Consider the following 21,817-nt stretch of genomic DNA (forward strand, 5'->3'; position numbering starts at 1 on the left):
CAGTGAGTGAGGAAAAGCGAGAACGAAACAAACAACACCAACAGAAAACTCAAAACCCTGAATAATTATTTACTCTAAAAACATTAGCAAACATATCGATACAACTATTTAGTGGTTAATCAAATTACAAAAAATTATTCAAACCACACAAGGGTTCAAAAATCAAATTAGAGCGAACTCGTAAGTTTTATTTGCAAAGACAATTAATTAGTTGACTAATGGCCTGACTCTCTAAAAAAATTATCCCTAGTGGAGTGGCCAAGCTGTCTAAACAATTTTTTTCTAAAAGGGGAAAATGGGTGATCTCGTTTTGAAATAACATATGATGATCGGTTAATGAAAAAACTTGGTTCGAGGAGTCACCGCCAATCTTTGATTAGGGTGTGATTGGGCAGCCAAAATGCATTTTCCATTTTAATAAAACATTAATTTTAATTAAAACAACAAACTTACTATTTGCGTTACCAAAATTCGAGTTCGAAAGTCGGTTATGTGTGGGGAAGGATTAGCAGCCCCACTGTGTCCTAATTGGGTACCTAGTTGATTAATTTGTTGTCTTTGCTATGGAATTTACGAGTTCGAGTCTAATTTATTTTAAGATCCCCTAAAAATAACATTCTTTGAATTTTTGGACGAAACATGATAATATTTAATTATTTCCTATCGAGAAGAATCGATCTCTCATACCTCAAAGCAATCGATTCTTACTCCAATTTAAATAAAAAATACTAAAATTCCATTCTAAAGTTCATTACTAACTCAAAATAACAACACCCAAAATTCCTTGAAATTTCTATTTTTTGTATTCTGAAAAATGAGGGAAGAAGCGCTTTACATGCTTGATTCTCAGGTTTTTATACCCGATTTTTACAGAGATGAGTAATAACAATAATAAAAACCTAATCTTACTTGCTCCACTTTTAGTATTATACGTGATGATTTGCATTTTTAATGCCCCGGATTTTCAAGGGTTTCTTGAAATTTCTAATGGATTTGTTCGGCTAGGCTTGACGACGGCGATGATCGGTGCGTTTTGAAGTGTGGCAAGGTTGATCGGAGGCTGTGGAGCTCATCCTTGGCGGCTACAACTTAGATGAGGGGATAGGGTTAGGTTAGAAATTTAGGTTAAGGTTTTGGTTCGGGCCCGGGTTTAGGTTAATAATAATAATAATAATAATAATAATAATAATAAATAATAATAATAATAATAATAATAATAATAATAATAATAATAATAATAATAATAATAATAGCAATAATGTAAGGTAATGGATGAAAATGGTGACTACATATTATATAAATTGTATCACTCATATGAAGAAATAAGAGATATTATGGAATTATTAACCATGTTTTCTTAATATAACTGTATGCGTATTTGGAAAGTTTAAATATTTATATAATCATATTAAGAAAATTTTCAATAACATATTAATATATTTAATTTCTTAATTTTAATATCAGTTATAGTCATTAATATATTGTAAATAATTTAAAACATTATTTTTTTCTTAATTCATTATATTTAAATTACTATTTTTTTTTATTTTTATGTATTTGATAGTAAACTTCTACCAAGATGAATAATACAACTAATCCAATTGTAATCACCCTTTTAATTAAATTTTAGGCCTAATGATATTTTGTTTCTTGAACTTTTTTTTTAAAAAATTGAGTCCCTAATTTTTCTTTTTTTACCCTAAAACTTTTAATATTTATTTCAAATTGAACTATTAAAAGAAAACTGAACGAATCTTAAAGTAACATCAGCTATTTTATTTTCTTGGCAATGTTAACATCAATTATTTTTTCCTTTTGCTTAAAATATTCAAAACTAATAAAATAACATTAACTAAACAAGTAGGTTACCTTTTCCTTTATTTGGTTAAATTTGACAAAAAAAAGTAAATATTAAAGATATAAAAAAATTTATGGACTGAGATGATTTTTTAAATGATGATAAAAATATCATTGTACCTAAATTATATTATAACATATGAATTAATGCAAATGAAAACCGAGTCTTCGAAAAAAAATGAAAAATGAGTACTTTTAATGTTATTTTACTTTTGTACAATGGAGAAAAATAGGTTGGATAAAAAATTACATATTAAAGTGATTTTAAAGGATATAAAATATAACTGCAAATGAAATCAGAAAATTTCCTTATCAATGTATTTTTACCATTGAAGAATAATGAGTTTCTTTAGTTTAACCCTATAAATACATACACTATTTAACCCTTTGTAATTTAAGATCCCCTAAAAATAACATTCTTTGAATTTTTGGACGAAATAAGATATTATTTAAATATTTCCTACCTAGAAGAATCGGTCTCTCATACCTTAAAGCAATCGATTCTTACTCCAATTGAAATAAAAATATATTAGAATTCCATTATAAAGTTCATTATTAATTCAAAATAACAACACCCAAAATATTTTTAAGAGAGAAAATAATAATGTCTAATTATTTTGAATCGAGAATAAATGAACTCTCATACTTTAAAACAATTATTTACTACTCCAACCAAAATGAAAATATACTACTATTCTCAATATAGATTCGAATGTTATTATTTTGAAAACCCATTGGAAAACATATGCAAAAATAAAGCAAATTAAAAGCATATCAAGCAAGTAATTTTTATTTATTTTACCAATATTTAATGAGAATAAGGATGTTCAATTATTTAAATGCCTCGAGACGAGACCTTAGATTCGATATAACAGTCTTTTCTCGATGAATTTAACAGTCTTTTCTCGATGAATTTAATTAAAATAACATGATATTTTCCCAATCCCCAAATTTTAAAATGATTTCGATTCAATTCGTATCACTAAATGGATATACTTTCGTTTTAAAATTATCGAAAATAATTTTCTTATATGTTAAGACAATCACTTTACGACAATATTAAATTGAATGAACATTACCTTTAGTCAGTTTGTTTCGATTTGAGTCAAATTATGCTTATTATGTGTGGGCACCATTTTAACAGACCCAAAAAAGACGAAACTCGGGCAGCCCCATACCCGACTCGAACCAACTAAGTCTCGACCCGTCTTACCAGCCACCAAAGCCCCAACCAATGGCCACTATTTTCACCCCAATCAACATCCACCCCTCTCTGCCCCACTCCCAGCCAACTTACCAGAACACTCCAGCACTCCACTGCAGAAACAAGCAAGCAAGCAAGCAAAATTCAATGATTTCAATTCTATGTAAAAATGGGTATAAGACCCTTGCATGAGAATGTAAAACGAGCTCTGGGCAGTTCCAAAAAAACATTGGAAAATTGTAATCTTTTCGCAGCAATAGTATAGGTATTTGAAGGATTTTTTTGATTAAATTTTATTTTTTTCCTTTAATTTGAAACTACAAGGATAAGAGATGAGGATATTACCTCTCGGTCGGGCCTCTCATCGGCAATTGGATCCTCTGTTACCCAATCCGGAAGGTGAGGAGGAGCATCTTGAGGAGGGGAGCAACATACTGAGTTTTGGGATCGATCCAATGACAATGATCTAGGCGGTGGAAGTCGAGAAGCTCTTGTCTTGTTTCAAGGCATTGAAGGTTGATTCTTGCAAAACAGAGCCCTGATTCAAGATGCCGACGTCAAGACAAACCTTCTCGTTAAATTTGGTGGCCAAAGATAACTGTCGGCGATGACCCCGGCGACGGTTGGAGGAGGAACGACCACCAGCGTTGGTCGAATTTCTAGAGAGAGAGGAAACCCTCTCTATCTAAAAATTTAAAAAATATGAAAAATATGAAAAAAAAATAAAAAAAATAAAAAGGTTGTTATTTATAAAACATTTTCGGGGGAAATCACGTTTTAAGTCCCCAAACCTTCCCTTATTTTTACAAAATGGTCATTGTCAGGGACCTTTTTACAATTTTCCCATTTGTATACATGCTTTGTATTTTTGGGTAAAATCTCATTTCAGGTCCCCCAAACTTTGTTGTGTTTTTGCAAAATAGTCACTATTAAGGAGTATTTTCATAATTTTCCCATTTACATGCATGCTTTGTATTTTTGGTAAAATTTCATTCCAAGTCCCCATATGTTTGTTGTGTTTTTACATTTTGGTCACTGGACCTTTCGTTTCTAATTTATTACAATTTTATCATTATGTTTTGTTTTATTTTAATTTAGTCACTGTTAATTTCTTATTTAACTACTAACTTTTATTTTCTTGCATTTTAGTAACTGTTACTTTATTTTATGCAATTGGGTCCTTGTATTTATGTTTATTTTATTTTTTATGTTACTTTTATAGTTTTTATTTTTATTTTTTATTGTTATTTTTTTAAATTAGGTTTATTAATTATTTTGATTATTTCGTATTTTAAACCTTTAGACTTAGTTGTTAAATTAAATTAATACTCGAATCGAACTTAAAAATTAGGATGACACACTAGTTTAATTAGGGAGCAATTCGAGTCGAATTTTCGCATAAGATGCCTGATTACTCAAATCGATTGTTTGACTTTTAAAATTTATTAATAATTAATATTTTCTAAAAAACTTTAGGTTTAATAATTTAGATTAATTAGGTTTGTAATTAGTTCTCAACTTTAGAAATATCAATTTAGGTTCTTAAACTTTTAAGTCTTTTAGAACTTGATATTTTAGTCCTTCGACCTTTTAGTTCCCGAACTTTGATTATTGTTTTAATTTTGACATAATTAAATAGGTTAAATAGAGCCTCCACTTTTAGCTAGATTTTAATATAGTCCCCTTAATTTAAGGAATAATCCAAGTCGGCCCTCGCATATATGCTCAAGTGACCATCTCAGTTGTTTGATTTAATAATTGATTCAAATCAAATAGGGTTAATATTAGAATATACACTTATAGGTTTGTGCCTCTAGGTTCTTTAACTTTCATAATTTGACACTTTAGGACAGAGAGAGCCCTAAATTACCCTTAGTTAGTTAGGACGAATGAAATTTGTTTGATTGCATTTAAAAAAAAACTAAGGCAATGTTCACTTATTAGAGAAATTAATGGTATATCTCCCGCAAGTTTGCTCAGCGGGTGACTACTGGTGATTCCCGAAATAAGCTGACGTCCTTTTCAAAGACCATATCATGATTTTTTAAAATCGAGGAAATATTCGGTTATTGAGTACAATAGTTTATCTCCCGCGTTTATGCTAGGGGCAAATGCTATCGACTTTAATAAACAAATATCCTTTCCAACTTTGCATCCGTAATGATTTTTAAATTAAATAAAGATCGAAATCAAAATTTTTGATTTTAAATATAGGGTAACCAACTAGGTACCAATTTTTGGGCGTTTGTGGGAGTGCTAATCCTTCCCCACACGTAACTGACTCCCAAAGCCGATTTTTGGATTTTTGCAGACCTTGAAACTTGGTAATTTTATAAAAATAAAATGTTTTATTAAAATCACCCAATTTTTATGGTGTCCCAATCGCACTTTAATTGATTAGTGGCGACTCCTCATATTTCGAAAAATATTTTCAAAGAGAAAACTCCAGAGTCGGTATTGGTCTTTTCCCCGCCCGGGCGAAAAATGGTGTTGACAACTTGGCGACTCCAATGGGGACATTTTGTTTTTAAAACAACTTAAGAGTCAGACCTCGAGTTGGTTACCCTATATTTAGGATTCTAGAAATTATGAGTTCGATCTTATTTTAATTTACAGTTCATTATAATTTTTCAAAAGAAAAAGATATTTTATCTCCAGTCAATGCTTACACTTCTGTGAATTTATTTAAGACTGTTGCATATCATAGCTCTAAACCCGAGCTCAAATCCAGTTTACCTAAGTAGGGAGAAACGTCACAGCTCATGAGGAGCATTGGGTTTCCTTGTGTGGGTCTGATAAAGTATCTCTGGATAGCATCCTAAGTTGCCTATCCGGATATCAGATATGAGGTACATTTTTAGTGGTGCGATCCCCTGAGCCGAATCCGATTCGTAAGTCTGTAATGGGCCAGAATCGGAGTCAACCTTAGCAGGCTATAAAGATGGCATTGGAATCGTTGCTAGAATCCAACCTCATGTAGAGAATTTAGTAAACCTACCCCGTTAGAGCCATGTGGATAACCTAGGAGAACTAGAACGCCTACGATTAAGATTATTAATTTTCTTTGTATGCTTTTCAGTATTAACTTTGAGTCGTATTTAATTATTTTTGCTAAGATTACATTTCTTGGACTAATCATTTTGACTGACTTGATTAATTTTGTCTTGTTTCTATGACTAACATTGATTTCCTTTTGTCTGATTTTGCTGTATTTTTGCACGAACATGACATAACATTCGAGGTATTGATCCCTTAAATAACTGATCTTTTAGAAGGTTCTTGAAAAAATACCCACAACAATGCCTTTCACTGGGATCAATAGAATTTTGAAGGTGCTATACGTAGATCGAGTAGCGTCAAGAGAGAGTCTACCTGCTAAGGAGACAAGCCAGAAATCTACCTACTGAGATAACAAGGTGGACAGACTCAAGAAGATTCGGCGCTGAAGTCAACAGTTGGAGGTCATAAACCAGCTCAAAAGATTTCTGATAGTAGAAGATGAAGTAGAAGCTTTGAAGACGATAAGGTGCCTAGATGCTTGTATGAGCTGGACAACTTACAGATGGACAATATTTTCACTTCCCCAGTGTATTGAGACATTGTCAATATTTCAAGAATTGTTCAAGGAACATTTATTTTTGGGATCAATTCCTTGTTGCATTTGCATCCCGCATTTTGCACTCTCATTTTTGCATTTGTATGTACATCTTTGCATTAACACATATACATTGTACATTACATGGTATACATTGCATCTTAACATGCATTAATTGCGGATCCTGGGAGTACCTTACGGAGAATCTTGTGATAAAATTTTTGAGGTAAGAAGAAGTCACCTCATTCGTACCAAAATAGGATTGAGAGTTATGGGTGTAATGTTAGCCCCGTCTGAAGTTCGAGGCACGTCATTGAGATCCGTCGGGCACTGAGAAGCAAGGCCCGAGTTTTGTTTGACCCAAGGATATTGACCTTTAACTCGTAATGAGACATTATGGGGCCAATTAAAAAGAAGTTCTTCCACCTACTGTGAAGCATTATGGCACTGGTTTTGTCCTGTTTGAACGTGTTTTTGTTCTTTGCATACTCGATAAATATTTTATTTATTGAACTTATGAATTTTTAGGTTAGGAGCAATAAATCAAGTTTTAATATTGTAATTCTTTGAATATCGAATGAATTAAAAGTTATTTTACTACTCTATTAATTATAGATCATTGATAATGGGCAATATTAAACCTTTTGTGTTCCCTCCAAAGCTGAACACCCTTGTTTCCTTACACAGCGTGTGCTCATTGCCAAAAGACTAAACTTTGACATCACCTCCCTTCGAAACAATAAAGTCATGCCCGTATCCTCGTCGAGGCACCAAAACATGTACTTTTACCTTCACAGACAGAAATAACCTTTCCATAACATTACCTTTTTCAGAATTACAACTTTAATGTCACATATTTCCCTTCCTAGACACAGAACCAACATTTATTTCCCAACCTCAATAAATCCTAGGGGCATAACGAAGACCTTTCCTGCAAGAAAGATAAGATGGAGTGTTGCGGATCAAGGTTTTGCAAGAGAATTCAAATAATTGGGGCATACTAGGAGCGAATGGAAGAAGAAGAAATAAAAGAAATCATTGAAATAATTCTTCATGCATTAATTACATTGTTTTCGTTGTAAATAAGGTTAATCATGAATACTCGTCTTCCTGTGGATACTACTTTTATAAAGACTTTCATGTATAAGATGATCAACGGCTTTGTTTCATTTATCCTTTCAAACATATATATATATATATATATATATATATATATATATATATATATATATATCCCTTGTTGCCCCTTTTGAGCCTATAGTATTTTTCTTCTGATTCAACCCTAACCAAGGATCACCCTCCACGCTGGAGGGCAAAGGTGAAGGACATCTGCTTGCATGAGTGAAGACCATTAGTGAGAAATAACGAGATATCGCAAGGTGGACGAAATACAAACACTCAAAGATCAAATCGAGTTGAAAACACAGAGAGAAAAGAAGAGATATAGCAAAAAATAAAAAAAAAACATAAAAAAAGATAGAAATGAAATAAAGAAGAAAAAGAAGAGGAAAAAAAAAGAAAGAAAAGAAAGAAAAGAAAGAAAAAAGGAAAAGAAAAGAAAAGAAAGAAATAAGAAAGAAAATCGATTAAATACTTCAAGACGGGCTGTTCAAAGATCTAGAATCAATTTGCTAGAAGATCAGAGAACACCAAAAGAAAATAAAATAAAAGACACACTGTAACAACCCGGAAATTGGAAAAAAATTATTAACTGTGTAAATTGGTGAAAATTGGGGACTAACTTAAAAGTTCTCAAAACTTGTAGCCTGTTTTAAAGATGAAGGAAATTCAGGGATCAAGCCCCGAATTTACCCTAAGAGTGTCGGCAGGCTTTGGTTATTAATACGTGATATTGGTTTCTGCAGAAACCAATTTCACAAATTTGCTTCATTCAACGCCTAACTTCCAAACATAATCACGACGTCATCCGACTTCCGATTTTTGTTTCAAAACCACCATCTTGTTCGTCATTGAGCGATGAACAAAACCCTTAAATTAATTGAAGTGAAACGCTGCCAAACGTCGTGAATTTCAAGTCAAAGTCTCGACATTTTTTAGCACCACCGCCAAGAAAATCTTAAATTCATCTCCGATCGTTGCTCCGTTTTCGACACCTCTCGCACTATCGTGTTCCTTGTGCCATTCTGAGTTCGCCGATGTCCTCCTTGTCTTCGTCAGCGACGGTGCATGAGGAGGTAAAGCGGTCAAATTTTCCGATTTGTTGAAATCGAGCTCTCCACCATTCAAAATTTTGAACCGAGCTTTGTAAGTGCCTCAAAATTGCTCAAAATAATTTTTAGAATTTTTTTTGTAAGTTTTTCGACGTCGTATAAGGCTCCACTCGCTGTCACTTCGCGTGGACCGTTGACCCGACTCGTTAACCGTTGACCGTTGATTATTGACCGGTTTCGACCCATCCCGACCCGTTGACCTGACTCGTTAACCGTTGACCGTTGATTATTGACCAGGTGTTAGTTTCGTAAATATATCTTAAAAGGGTGATGATTGTGTAAAATGATTGATCGTTTGTTGACCTCATTTGACCAGAACTTTGACCGACATTGACCGGCCATTAAACGTCAATTAACATTTTCCGAATATACCTATCCTGACATTTGTCGACATCTCGAATATGATTTTGGGGTCTGTTTTACCAAATTCTAACCCAAAAATCTCCAAATCGTCAGTCAAACCCGTTGACTTTGACTTTGACCAAGAATTCAAATTTTTGGAAGGTCATTTTTTATGTTTTTTGATGTCCTGGATCTGTTTCCGAAGTTCATTTTGCCAAATTCTGACCTGAAATCCCTGAATCGAGCATGTTTACCCAAAAGTGCTTAGTATTTAGCATTTTTTACTATTTATTTGAGATATGGTTAAGGAATTGATTCAGTAAGATATTTTATAAAGGTACTCGTGTTTCACCTGAGTGAGGATCAGTTAGGTCCAGTGTTGTTCATTCGTCAGATCAGACCGAACCGCGTACTACAAAAATTACCCGTAGGTTTCTGTAAATTATTTAAATAAAGATTAAGATTGTTTATATTAGGATTCCAATATAGATTTTCCAATTCGTAGGATCTAGCGCTGCAGCAGAGCGTGATCGACAGACCTAATAGTAGGCTTCCCTATCCGATTTCTCATACTGTTACAGGTTTGTCTCCTGACTGTGTTATCTTATAATTTTAAACTATATATCTGAACTATTTTATATTATGAGAATATTAAATATTTTATGAGAAAATATCCGGTGTTCTGAATAATGTTTATTTAATGTCTTATTTACTGTATATTTCTGATATGGTTTATAGTTATAGTATTTTTGTACATGATTTCTAAATATGGAACATTTCCATATTTAATGGATTAATTACCGTTTTTACTCCAATGCATACATGTTTATTATTGTCATTGGGGGTATGATTGAAGGAAGTATTCTCAGGTCCCTTTGCTGTGTGCAAAGGTAAGCCTTACAATTTCCCATGTCCCTTTGCTGTGTGTAAAGGTAAGCCTTACAGTTTCCTAGGTCCTTTTGCTGTGTGCAAAGGTAAGCCTTTATAGTTTCCCAGGTCCTTTACTGTGTGCAAAGGTAAACCTTACAGTTTCCCAGGTTCATTTGCTGTGTGCAAGGGTAAGCCTTACAGTTTTCCTAGGCTCCTCTACTTTGTGCATAGGTTAACCCTTACTGGTGTACAGGTGGTGTACGGTTCAGGTGAACCTACACATTCTGGTGATTGGCTAGGGGTAATGTGCATATTATTAAAATGTATTTGATAAATTGTTTTTTTATCTGAATTATTTTGATATGTATGTTTTTATACACTGTATGGAGCACACTGGGCTTTTTAGCTCATTCTTTAAATTTTAACCTTTTTCAGATAACAGCAGACCGTAAGCTAGCAGATTCGGCATCAGGGGAGATCAACTACTTTATTTTGTAAGAACATATATCTTTATATGTTTTCCAGTTGTGTTTGGTGACATGTATTTTGCTATCGTTTTGGATATATCTGTATTATTGATATTTTGTTATGTATTATATCTAATGTTTTATAAGTTTTTTTAAATATAAAAGAATCTCTGAATGGGACATGTGACTACTTAGGTTTGGCTCTAACGTTTAGACCGGGTCTAGGGGGTTACATTTAGTGGTATCAAAGCCTTCGATTTTAAACACTCGGACTGTAGATGGGTCCTAAACTTTGGATTTTTAAGAAATTTAAAAAAAACGTGTCACCTTATTTTATGATTTAAAGTTTTATTGAGATCCCTGATGCTAATCTGACATATGTTTCAAATTCTTTCTGTAGAGCCTTATAGATCCATTGATGAGTGCTGCTAGAGGTCGTAGGACAGGACGTGGCCGTGGTCGAGGGTGAGTCACTCGACCTTCTGTTACGATAGACGATCAGATGTCACCACGTGATCCTCCTGTTCCGCAAGTAGATCCGACTCTTTCTCATTATGATCAGTTTACTCCTGTGAGAGACCCTCCCATCACTGGAGATGAGGATACTGACATGAACGAAGACGCCATTAATAGAGCTATATTCTGCATGTTTCAGAGAGTTTCTAGAGCCCCTAGTAATATGAATGCGGTTGAGATTTCAAATTCTTTGGTCATTGCTGGTGTAGTTCAATTCGAGGGTATTACTAGTGGACCTCCGACAAACGCTGAGTATTGGCTGGAGGAAACAGAGAGAGTTATGGATGAGATGGATCTGAGGCCTGAGTAGAAGTTAAAGAGAGCTCTGACTATGCTGAAGAAAGAGAGTTTTAGATGGTGGCAATCGATTTCTGGTAGTATTCCGAGAAACCAATTAACATGGGATATTTTCAAGACATATTTCTGGAGTCGCTATATTGGGGAGAGATATCTGTAGGAGCGATGCCAGGAGTTTCAGAATCTAGAGCAGGGTAATATGTATGTTATGGACTATGATGTTGAGTTCATCCGATTGAGCCGTTATGCTCCTAGACTTGTTGACACTGAGACAGATCGATGCTTGAGGTTTGAGAATAAACTAAGGTATGAGATCAGGAGTCGAGTCGCTACCTATTGAGAGAGGAATTTTGATGCCTTGGTTGAGATAGCCAAGACTACTGAGAAAATAGAGCGATTGAGTATGGAGCGCAAGAGAGATGGTGATCGAGCTGAAATTCGATTCAGGAGGCTTTCTGGTTCTATTGATTCTTCGGTACATCCTAGCAAGAGAGGCGGGGGTGATTCCTTTCAGAGAGACGGTGCAAGTATCAGACCTGTTGCATCTGGTTCTTCAGCTGTTCAGCCTTCTAGACATGATGGATCTTCTGGATTGCAACCTATACCGACATGTGTGCACTGTGGAAGATGTCATTATGGTAAGTGCAGGCTGAAATTGGGGACATGCTTTAGATGTGGTTCTGGTGACCATTTTATTAAGGACTTTCCTGAGTGAGATCGTTCAGTTTAGATGCCAGCCTGTACTCCCACTTTTACTCAGAGTACTGCTCAGACTCTAGCAGTGAGTCGTAGTCAGGGCAGATCCCTAGGATCAGCTAGTAGAGGCCGAGCATCTCAGAGTAGGGGTCCAGTCAGATCTGAGGCCAGACAGCCTACATTGATTTATAATGGCAGACTTTAACAGGATCATGATGGGCCTAATGTGATTTCAAGTACTGTTACTATTCATTCAGCTCCCTACTTTGTATTATTTGATATTGGTTCTACCAATTCCTATGTATCGTATTCCGTTTCTAAGTGTCTAAATATTCCTGTTGAGAATACTGAGCATTCGGTGATAGTTCAAAGTCCCTTAGGCAAGTCCATAGTGTTGGATCATATCTTTTGAGAGTGTCCTCTAGAGATCAATAGGGAGATTTTTTTGGCCGACTTGATGGAGTTACCTTTAGAAGAGTTTGATTTGATTCTCATCGTAGATTGGTTGGACAAACATCGAGTAAATATTGATTTTGAGATCAAGAAAGATGTTCTGAAGACCCCCAGATAATCGAAAGATTGTAATGATCGGGTAACACCACGGATTTCTGACGAATGTTATGTCTACTTTGGTAGCTGAGAAAATGATCATGAAGGGTTCCGAGGCATTTCTTGCTTATATTTTGGATACTAGGAGTTCTCAATATGATATTGAAGGCATCTGAATTGTCAAGGAATTTCCAGATATTTTTCCTGAAGAGTTGCCTGAATTACCGCCTGATAGAGAGGTTGAGTTTGAGATTGCAGTCTATTCTGGTTCAACTCCGATTTCAATGGCTCCTTATCGTATGGCTCTAAAGGAGCTTAAGGAACTGAAAGTCCAACTCCAGAAGTTGTTGGATAGGGGATTTATCCGACATAGTGTATCAACGTGGGGAGCCCCAGTTCTCTTTGTCAAGAAGAAAGATGGGACACTGAGACTCTATATTGATTATAGAAAACTGAACAAGTTCGCGGTTAAAAACAAATATCCTCTGCCCAGGATTGATGATCTATTTGACCAATTTCAAGGGGCTTCTATCTTTTCAAAAATAGACTTGAGGTCTGGTTATTATCAACTCAAAGTGAAAGATTCGGATATTCCGAAGACTGCTTTCCGTACTCGGTATGGGCCTTATGTGTTTTTAGTGATGTCATTCGGGTTAACAAATGCCCCTGTTGCTTTTATTGATCTGATGCATCGGGTGTTTCGACTTTATTTGGACCAATTTGTAGTTGTGTTTATCGATAACATACTAGTGTATTCTCGAACTGAAGCAGAATATGAGGAGTATTTAAGGATTGTTCTACAGACTCTAAGGGAGAATAAGTTATGCGCTAAGTTGAGAAAGTGTGAGTTATGGCTCAGCGAAGTGACTTTTCTTGGACATATCGTATCTGCTGATGGTATTCGGGTGGATCCGAGAAAAGTGGAGGCTATTCTGAACTAGAAACAACCTAGGAACTTTTATGAGATCCGTAGTTTCTTGGGCTTAGTTGGTTACTACCATCGTTTCATTGAGGGGTTCTCCCTTATTGCAGCTCCTTTAACGAAACTATTGAGGAAAGATGTTTCATTTGTCTGGTCTGAGAACCAACAAGATAGCTTTGAGAAACTGAAGACTGTTCTAACTCAAGCCCCAGTGCTGATTCAACCTGAATCTGGGAAAGATTTTTCTGTCTACAATGATGCTTATCATTCTGGATTAGGATGTGTTTTGATGCAAGATAGGAAGGTTTTCCCTTATGTGTCACATCAATTAAATCCAAATGAACGTAATTATTCTACTCACGATCTGGAGTTAGCTGCCGTGGTTTTTGCTTTAAAGATCTGGAGACACTACCTCTATGGAGAAAAGTGTTATATCTATACTGATCATAAGAGTCTGAAGTATCTGCTTACTCAGAAAGAATTAAATTTGAGACAACGTCGCTGGTTGGAGCTTCTAAAGGACTATGATTTTGAGATAGAGTATCATCTAGGGAAGGCTAATGTAGTGGGCGATGCCTTGAGCCGTAACGCGATATCAGATCTCAGAGCCTTATTCGCCAACTTGAGTTTATTTGATGATAATAGTCTGTTAGCAGAGTTGCAGGTTAAATCCACTTTGGCCGAGGAAATTAAGGTCAAACAACTTCTTGATAACTCATTGTTTCCCATTATTGAACAATTTAAGCATGGATCGAGATCAGAGTATATTGTGGATCATGATGGTATTTTGTGTTTTCACGATTGTTATTACGTCCCTAAAGATGATGAGTTGAGACGGGTTATTCTTTAGGAGGCTCATAGTAGTACTTATGCTATGCATCCTGGCGGGGACAAAATGTACAATAATCTCAAGGAGCGCTACTTTTGGACTGGTATGAAAAAGAATATTTTAGATTTTGTGGCAAGGTGTTTGACTTGTCAGCAGGTTAAGGCATAACACCACCATCCATCTGGATTATTACAGACAATTAAGATTCCTGAGTGGAAATAGAAGCACATTACAATCGATTTTGTTAATGGTCTTCCTCTGACTCATTCCAAAAAGGATTCTATTTAGGTGATTGTTGATCGACTCACCAAGTCAGCAAACTTTATCCCTATTCGGGTTAATTATTCTTTGGACAAATTAGCTAGATTGTATATTTATGAGATTGTTAGACTTCATGGTATTCTGTTGTCTATTATATCTGATCGAGATCCGAGGTTCACTTCTAGGTTCTGAAAGGCTTTGCACGAGGCTCTGGGTATTTGTTTGAATTTCAGTACAACTTTTCATCCACAGACTGATGGACAGTCTGAGCGAGTTATTCTAGTGTTGGAGGATATGTTACGGGGTTGTGTGATCGATTTTCGTGGTAGTTGGGAATATTTCTTGCTATTAGCTGAGTTTGCTTACAGTAATAGTTACATGGCAAGTATTCGCATGGCACCGTACGAGGCTCTGTATGGATGTAGATGTCGTAATCCTATATGTTAGACAGAGTTGCATGATAGAAAAACTTTGGGTCCAGACTTGGTTCGAGAGACTGAAGATACTGTCAAACTAATCCGTGATCGCTTAAAAGAGGCATTTGATAGGCAGAAATCATACGCATATAAAAGACAGAAGGATATCAAGTTTAAGGTTGGAGATCAGGTTTTCTCAAAGTATCTCCATGGAAGAAGGTATTGATATTTGGATGTAAGGTAAACTGAGTTCGAGATTTATTAGGCCGTATAGTATTCTGAAGAAAGTCAGACATGTGCTTATCAGCTTGAGTTGCCTCCCCAGCTAAGTCGTATTCATAATGTTTTTCACATGTCTATGTTGAGGCGATACCATCCAAATCCTTATCACATCATTTAGGTTGATGAGGTAGAGCTGAGACCTAATTTGTCATATGAGGAGGAACCTGTTCAGGTTTTAGAGAGAGATGAGCGAGTTCTTCGGAATAGGCGTATTCCAAAGCTCAAAGTTTAGTGGAGTAATCGTAGCCCCTAAGATGCTACTTGGGAGACATTGGAGTCAATGGAGGCTCAATTTCCTCATCTATTTTCATAAGGTAAATTTCGAGGACGAAATTTCTTGTAGAGGGGGAGAATTGTAACAACCTGGAAATTGAAAAAAATTATTAATTGTGTAAATTGGTGAAAATTGGGGACTAAATTAAAAGTTCTCAAAACTTGTAGCTTGTTTTAAAGATAAAGGAAATTCATGGACCAAGCCCTGAATTTACCCTAAGAGTGTCGGCAGGCTTTGGTTATTAATGCGTGAAATTGGTTTCTGCAGAAACCAATTTCACAAATTTGCTTCATTCAACGCCCAACTTCCAAACACAATCCCCGACGTCATCCGACTTTCGATTTTCGTTTTGAAACCACCATCTTGTTCATCATCGAGCGATGAACAAAACCCCTTAAATTAATTAAAGTGAAACGCTGCCAAACGTCGTGAATTTCAAGTCAAAGTCTCAACTTTTTTTAGCACCACCGCCGAGAAAATCTTAAATTCATCATCGATCGTTGCTCCGTTTTTGACACCTCCCACACCATCGTGTTCCTTGTGTTGTTCTGAGTTCATCGGTGTTCTCCTTATCTTCGGCAGCGGCGACGCATGAGGAGGTGAAGCGCTCATAGTTTTCCATTTGTTGAAATTGATCTCTCCACCATTCAAAATTTTGAACCGAGCTTTGTAAGTGCTTCAAAATAGATCAAAATAATTTTTAGAAATTTGTTTGTAAATTTTTCGATGTCGTACGAGGCCCCACATGCCACTACTGCACATGGGGAGGTTAAAAAAAACTGGCTTGACTGGTTTTGAACCGGTTTGACTGTTCCGATCAACGACCGTTGACCATTGACCGTGTGTTAGTTTTGTAATTATTTTTAAAAGGGTGTTAGTTTCGTAAATACGTCTTAAAAGGGTGGAGATTGTGTAAAATGTTTGATCGTCTGTTGACCTCCTTTGACCAGAACTTTATCCTGCATTGACCGACCATTAAACGACCATTGACCTTTTCTGAATATACCTATCCTGTCATTTATTGACGTCTCGAATCCATTTTTGGGGTCCATTTCACCAAATTCAAACCCGAAAGTCTCCAAATCGTCAGTCAAACCCGTTGACTTTGACCAAGAATTCAAATTTTCGAAAGGTCATATTTTATGTTTTTCGACGTCCTGAATCTAATTTCGAAGTCTGTTTTGCCAAATTCTGATCCAAAATCCCCGAATCGAGCTTGTGAACCCAAAAGTGCTTAGTATTTAGCATTTTTTATTATTTATTTGAGATATGGTTAAGGAATTGATTCAATAAGATATTTTATGAAGGTACTCAAGTTTCACCTGAGCGAGGATCAGTTAGGTCCGGTGTTGTCCGTTCGTCAGATCAACCTAAACTGCGTACTACGAGAATTACCCGTAGGTTTCCGTAAATTATTTAAATAAATTTTAAGATTGTTTATATTAGGATTCCAATATGGTTTATCCAATTCGTAGGATCTAGCGCTGCAGCAGAGCGTGATCGTCAAACCCAATAGTAGGCTTCCCTATCCGATTTCTCATACTGTTACAAGTGTGTTTCCTGACGGTGTTATCTTACAGTTTTAAACGATATATCTGAACTATTTTATATTATGAGAATATTAAATATTTTATGAGAAAATATCCGGTGTTCTGAATAATGTTTATTTAATGTCTGATTTACCGTATATTTATGATATGGTTTATAGTTATAGTATTTTTGTACATGATTTCTAAATATGGAACATTTCCATATTTAATGGATTAATTACCGTTTTTACTCCAATGCATACATATTTATTATTATCATTGGGGGTATGATTGAAGGATGTATTCTCAGGTCCCTTTGTTGTGTGCAAATGTAAGACTTACAGTTTCCCAGGTCCCTTTGCTGTGTGCAAAGGTAAGCCTTACAGTTTCCCAGGTCCCTTTGTTGTGTGCAAAGGTAAGCCTTACAGTTTCCCAGGTCCCTTTGCTGTGTGCAAGGGTAAGCCTTACAGTTTCCCAGGTTCCTTTGATGCGTGCAAGGGTAAGCCTTACAGTTTTCCTAGACTCCTCTGCTTTGTGCGCAGGTTAAGCCTTACAGGTGTACAGGTGGTGTACAGTTTGGGTGAACCTACATATTTTGGTGATTGGATGGGGGTAGTGTGCATATTATTAAAATGTATTTGATAAATTGTTTTTTTATCTGAATTATTTTGATATGTATGTTTTTATACACTGTATGAAGCACACTGGGCTTTTTAGCTCATTCTATAAATTTTAACCTTTTTCAGATAACAGCAGACCGTAAGCTAGCAGATTTTGCACAGGGGAGATCAACTACTTTATTTTGTACGAACGTATATCTCTATATGTTTTCCAGTTGTGTTTGGTAACATGTATTTTGCTATCATTTTGGATATATATGTATTATTGATATTTTGTTATGTATTATATCTAATGTTTTATAAGTTGTTTTAAATATAAAGGAATCTCTGAATGAGACATGTGACTGCTTAGGTTTGGGTCTAACGTTTAGACCGGGTCTAGGGGGTTACACACACGAGCATATTCAAGTCGAGCAAGACAAGATTGAACACAATAGAACGAATCGATCATTGGTTCAATAATCCTTAAACACTTTTTTGGGCCTATTTATCCTTTTCTTTCATAACCGTGAGCCTCGACCTACATTACGTGTCTGAAAAGTCTCTTCTAATCATACATAGATTTTTAAGTTGAGAGACTTTCTTTAGATTTCATTCCGTCCCTTAGGGTTAATTTATTTGCAAAAAAATGGCTTCTAAAATCTTTAATGCATGATAGGGAAAAATAAAAAAAAGAGGGTTAATGCATGATAGGGAAAAATAAAAATTTTCATAAAAAAGTTAAATATTTCATATTTTCATTAACTCTTTTTTTAAATATTATTAAAATCAAAATATTATTATAATTATATTAAATTTTGCATTCAATAAATTTATTTTTTAGGTCATTTTAATTTTAAATCTAATTTCCATTCTCATAATATGCACAAGATAATTTTATGTATAATGTAAATCAAGTTTAAAATTTTTAAATTTTATTTAAACTCAAATAAAATATATAAATATAATAACATATGGAAATAGTTTTTTAGATATTCATTAAAATAAGAAAATATATTATTGTTAGTGTAATTGAAAATGTATAGTAACATTTCGTAGGTTTTTTTTATACTTTTTCATAAAAGCAAATGTACCAGTATCCGTATAATTAAAAATATATAATGATTTTTTCACATTTTTTATACTTATCGATATAAGAAACGTACCTTTTTTAATATAATTAAAATAAATAATAATTATTCATGGTCTTTTTATAACTTTTTTTTTATAGAAAAACATAAAATTATTAATTGTAATGAAAATGTAAATCAATTATTTTTTATTTAATCATATATTCATGTATATTTTTCATATTTAAATTAATTGTGTGCACGGTTTATAAATCATATAAAAAGTATATTTATTTTATTTATGATATTAAAATATTTATTTACTATTATATTTCCAAAAATTATTAATTTATTATTAATTGATAACTTATCACATAAATATATTTAAAAATTGATATTCAACATATATCCATTTATAAATCCATTTGTATGATGGATGTCAATTCAACTTCTTGAAGCAATCAATGGATACAACTCAATGAATGCTCGAGGGGTAACACTCATACCTAGTCTAGGAGTCAAACTCAATAGGAGATATCACATTATTAATTTCGAAATTTGAATAATATTTTCTGTTCAATTTTAAAACTTTCGAGTTAATATCATGCAATTTAATCACGTAAAGAATTGTAAAAAATCAATCGAACATTTCAACATGACCACTTAAGCATATACTGACCAATATGAGAATTTCAATAACCAATGATGGAACGATAATGTTAAATAGATCGTCATAATTAAGATTGAAGGAGCACAATCATATCAATATAGAAGTATCAGAAAACATTTTAAAAATGTGTGTAATAGCCCACTTACGCAGAAGGTATTGATACACAAGAGTGAGTATTGGTACCGAATCTAACAATATCGATACCTTACCTTGAGTATTGGTATAAAATAAAGGCTTGAAAGGAATTTTCATTCCCAAGGAATTGATACTTATATGCAAGTATTGAAATTCCTTCTAAGGTTATGCCCACTAATCCAACTTTGATTCTGAAAAAAAACTGTATAATTCTGTTCTTTTAGTGCAATTTCCAAAATCTAGGGTCCTGCACAAAAAATGAATCAAAACGAACAAATAAGCCACACAAACCAATGATTACGGAGCAATTCAAAAGAAAAATAATAACTAAATAAATCACTTATCAAATCCCCCCTCACATATTCAATACTTGTCCTCAAGTATTCATCAATTAATACATCAAAATCATAACTTGCCATCTTCAAGTTCAATTTATTTCTCAAACTTCCAATCGAACTAAGTCCATGGCATTTGCCAAATTCAAGTTACAATCAAGCAAAGACACAACTAAGAAAATTTAAAGTAATCAAGATATCCCAATTAATTGCCAATTTCAATGAAACATGACTCAATACCTCACAAAGATTCACACATATCCGCTCAAAGTGTTTGGGGTAAATGAAATCGTTCAAACCGAAACTAACCAAAATATTACCATAGGCTTGTAATCGAATCAAGTCTCCATTACTAAAAACGAACATAATGCAATAATCAAGGGGTCTTTAAACAAGGTGTAATAGAGCTTAGGTTAGGGTAAGGAAAAGGCCATGATGATCGGGTTAAGTACTGATAAGAGATTAATACAATTAGGAACAATCCACGAACTTAACATGAAGCACAATAAAACAAGGAAAATGAATAAATGAAAGGCAATTGAAACAATCGATTTTCATTTTTTTCTATTCGAAACAGCGAACATTTTTTCTTTTTTTTTTGTTGTTCAAAGCAATGAACATGAGAGATATAAGATCTCAAGTCTCGGTAAGGGTGTGAAAAGAGAGGAAAAATAAAAAGAAAGGCTTCAAGTTTAATTATGAGGTGTAAAACAAAGAAAGGGAAATAGGCTCAAATGCGGTTCATTAGTGTATATGTAAATGGGTAGGCTTTTTGGGAAAAGTGGGTTTATCCTAGGTGCCTCTATCACATGAAAACATTACGTTCAACATGTAGTCTTGTTATGCATTATGATTACAAGTTCTAGAACATCCTAATTAGTCTGACACACTCAAGTCAAATAATGAGAAAAAAAGAAAATGTATGCTCGTTAGGCTCAAATCTCACAAGAAAAGATTATATGCACTGAGTCAAGTTAATCTCTATCAACACAAGCATGAAATATCAACACTTAACAAAAATTCACCAGCTATACCAATCACCAATCATGCAAATTAAATTCGATCAAAACATGGTCACAATCCCAAAGTAAACAAGAGTATAAAATGGAGTTCAAGACTAGCAACCAATGATCCCAACATATCAATATCAGAATATCTCAATTTCAAACAATCGAATAAGTCAAAGAAAAAAATTGACATGCTTATCCTTCCCCCTCACTTAGTTCGTTTTGTCCCAAAAACATATATCAAATTTAAAAACAAAGAGAGGGAAAAGGAATACTCCCCAATCTAGTGGCGACCGCGACCACGACCACATCGAGACGAGCCTGAGCGAAGGTAAGAAAGAACCTTGACAAGGTTGGCTTTGATAGTGTCTAGGCGACCAGACACGCCTTGCATCTCGGCTCGTATATTCGATTGGGAGTTGGTTGCTGGAGGTGGTTCAGTCCACCTCATGTACACGCACCCATTACGAGGTGTAATGGTGTCGGGAGGTACAATGCGGGGGACAGCGGGAGTACCTGCGAGAAGTCTCATTGAGTCCAAACACCTAGCATCAAGTGGATTCATAGCAAAAGCTTGAGTAAAATTCGTAGTGTCAAAGGTCAATGGAAACAAACGAGATGCTAAATATGTAATATAAGGTCCAATAATCAAGGGTCGATTGGTTCGAACAACTAGCGCGAAGTCTCGAGCAAACCAATATCCTAAGTTTACCTTCGTTCTGATTTGCATACACCATAAGAAAAACAATTCAACCTTACTTAAACAAGATGTAGTATCATTACGACCGAAATAGTTGTAAGCAAGAAACCAATGCATGTAATGGAGAGTGGGGTCGTGAATATACCACACCTTTGTAATGCGTG

Source organism: Hibiscus syriacus, unplaced genomic scaffold (genome assembly GCF_006381635.1).
Source record: "Hibiscus syriacus cultivar Baekdansim isolate YM2019G1 unplaced genomic scaffold, ASM638163v2 tig00117032_pilon, whole genome shotgun sequence".
NCBI lineage: Eukaryota > Viridiplantae > Streptophyta > Magnoliopsida > Malvales > Malvaceae > Hibiscus > Hibiscus syriacus.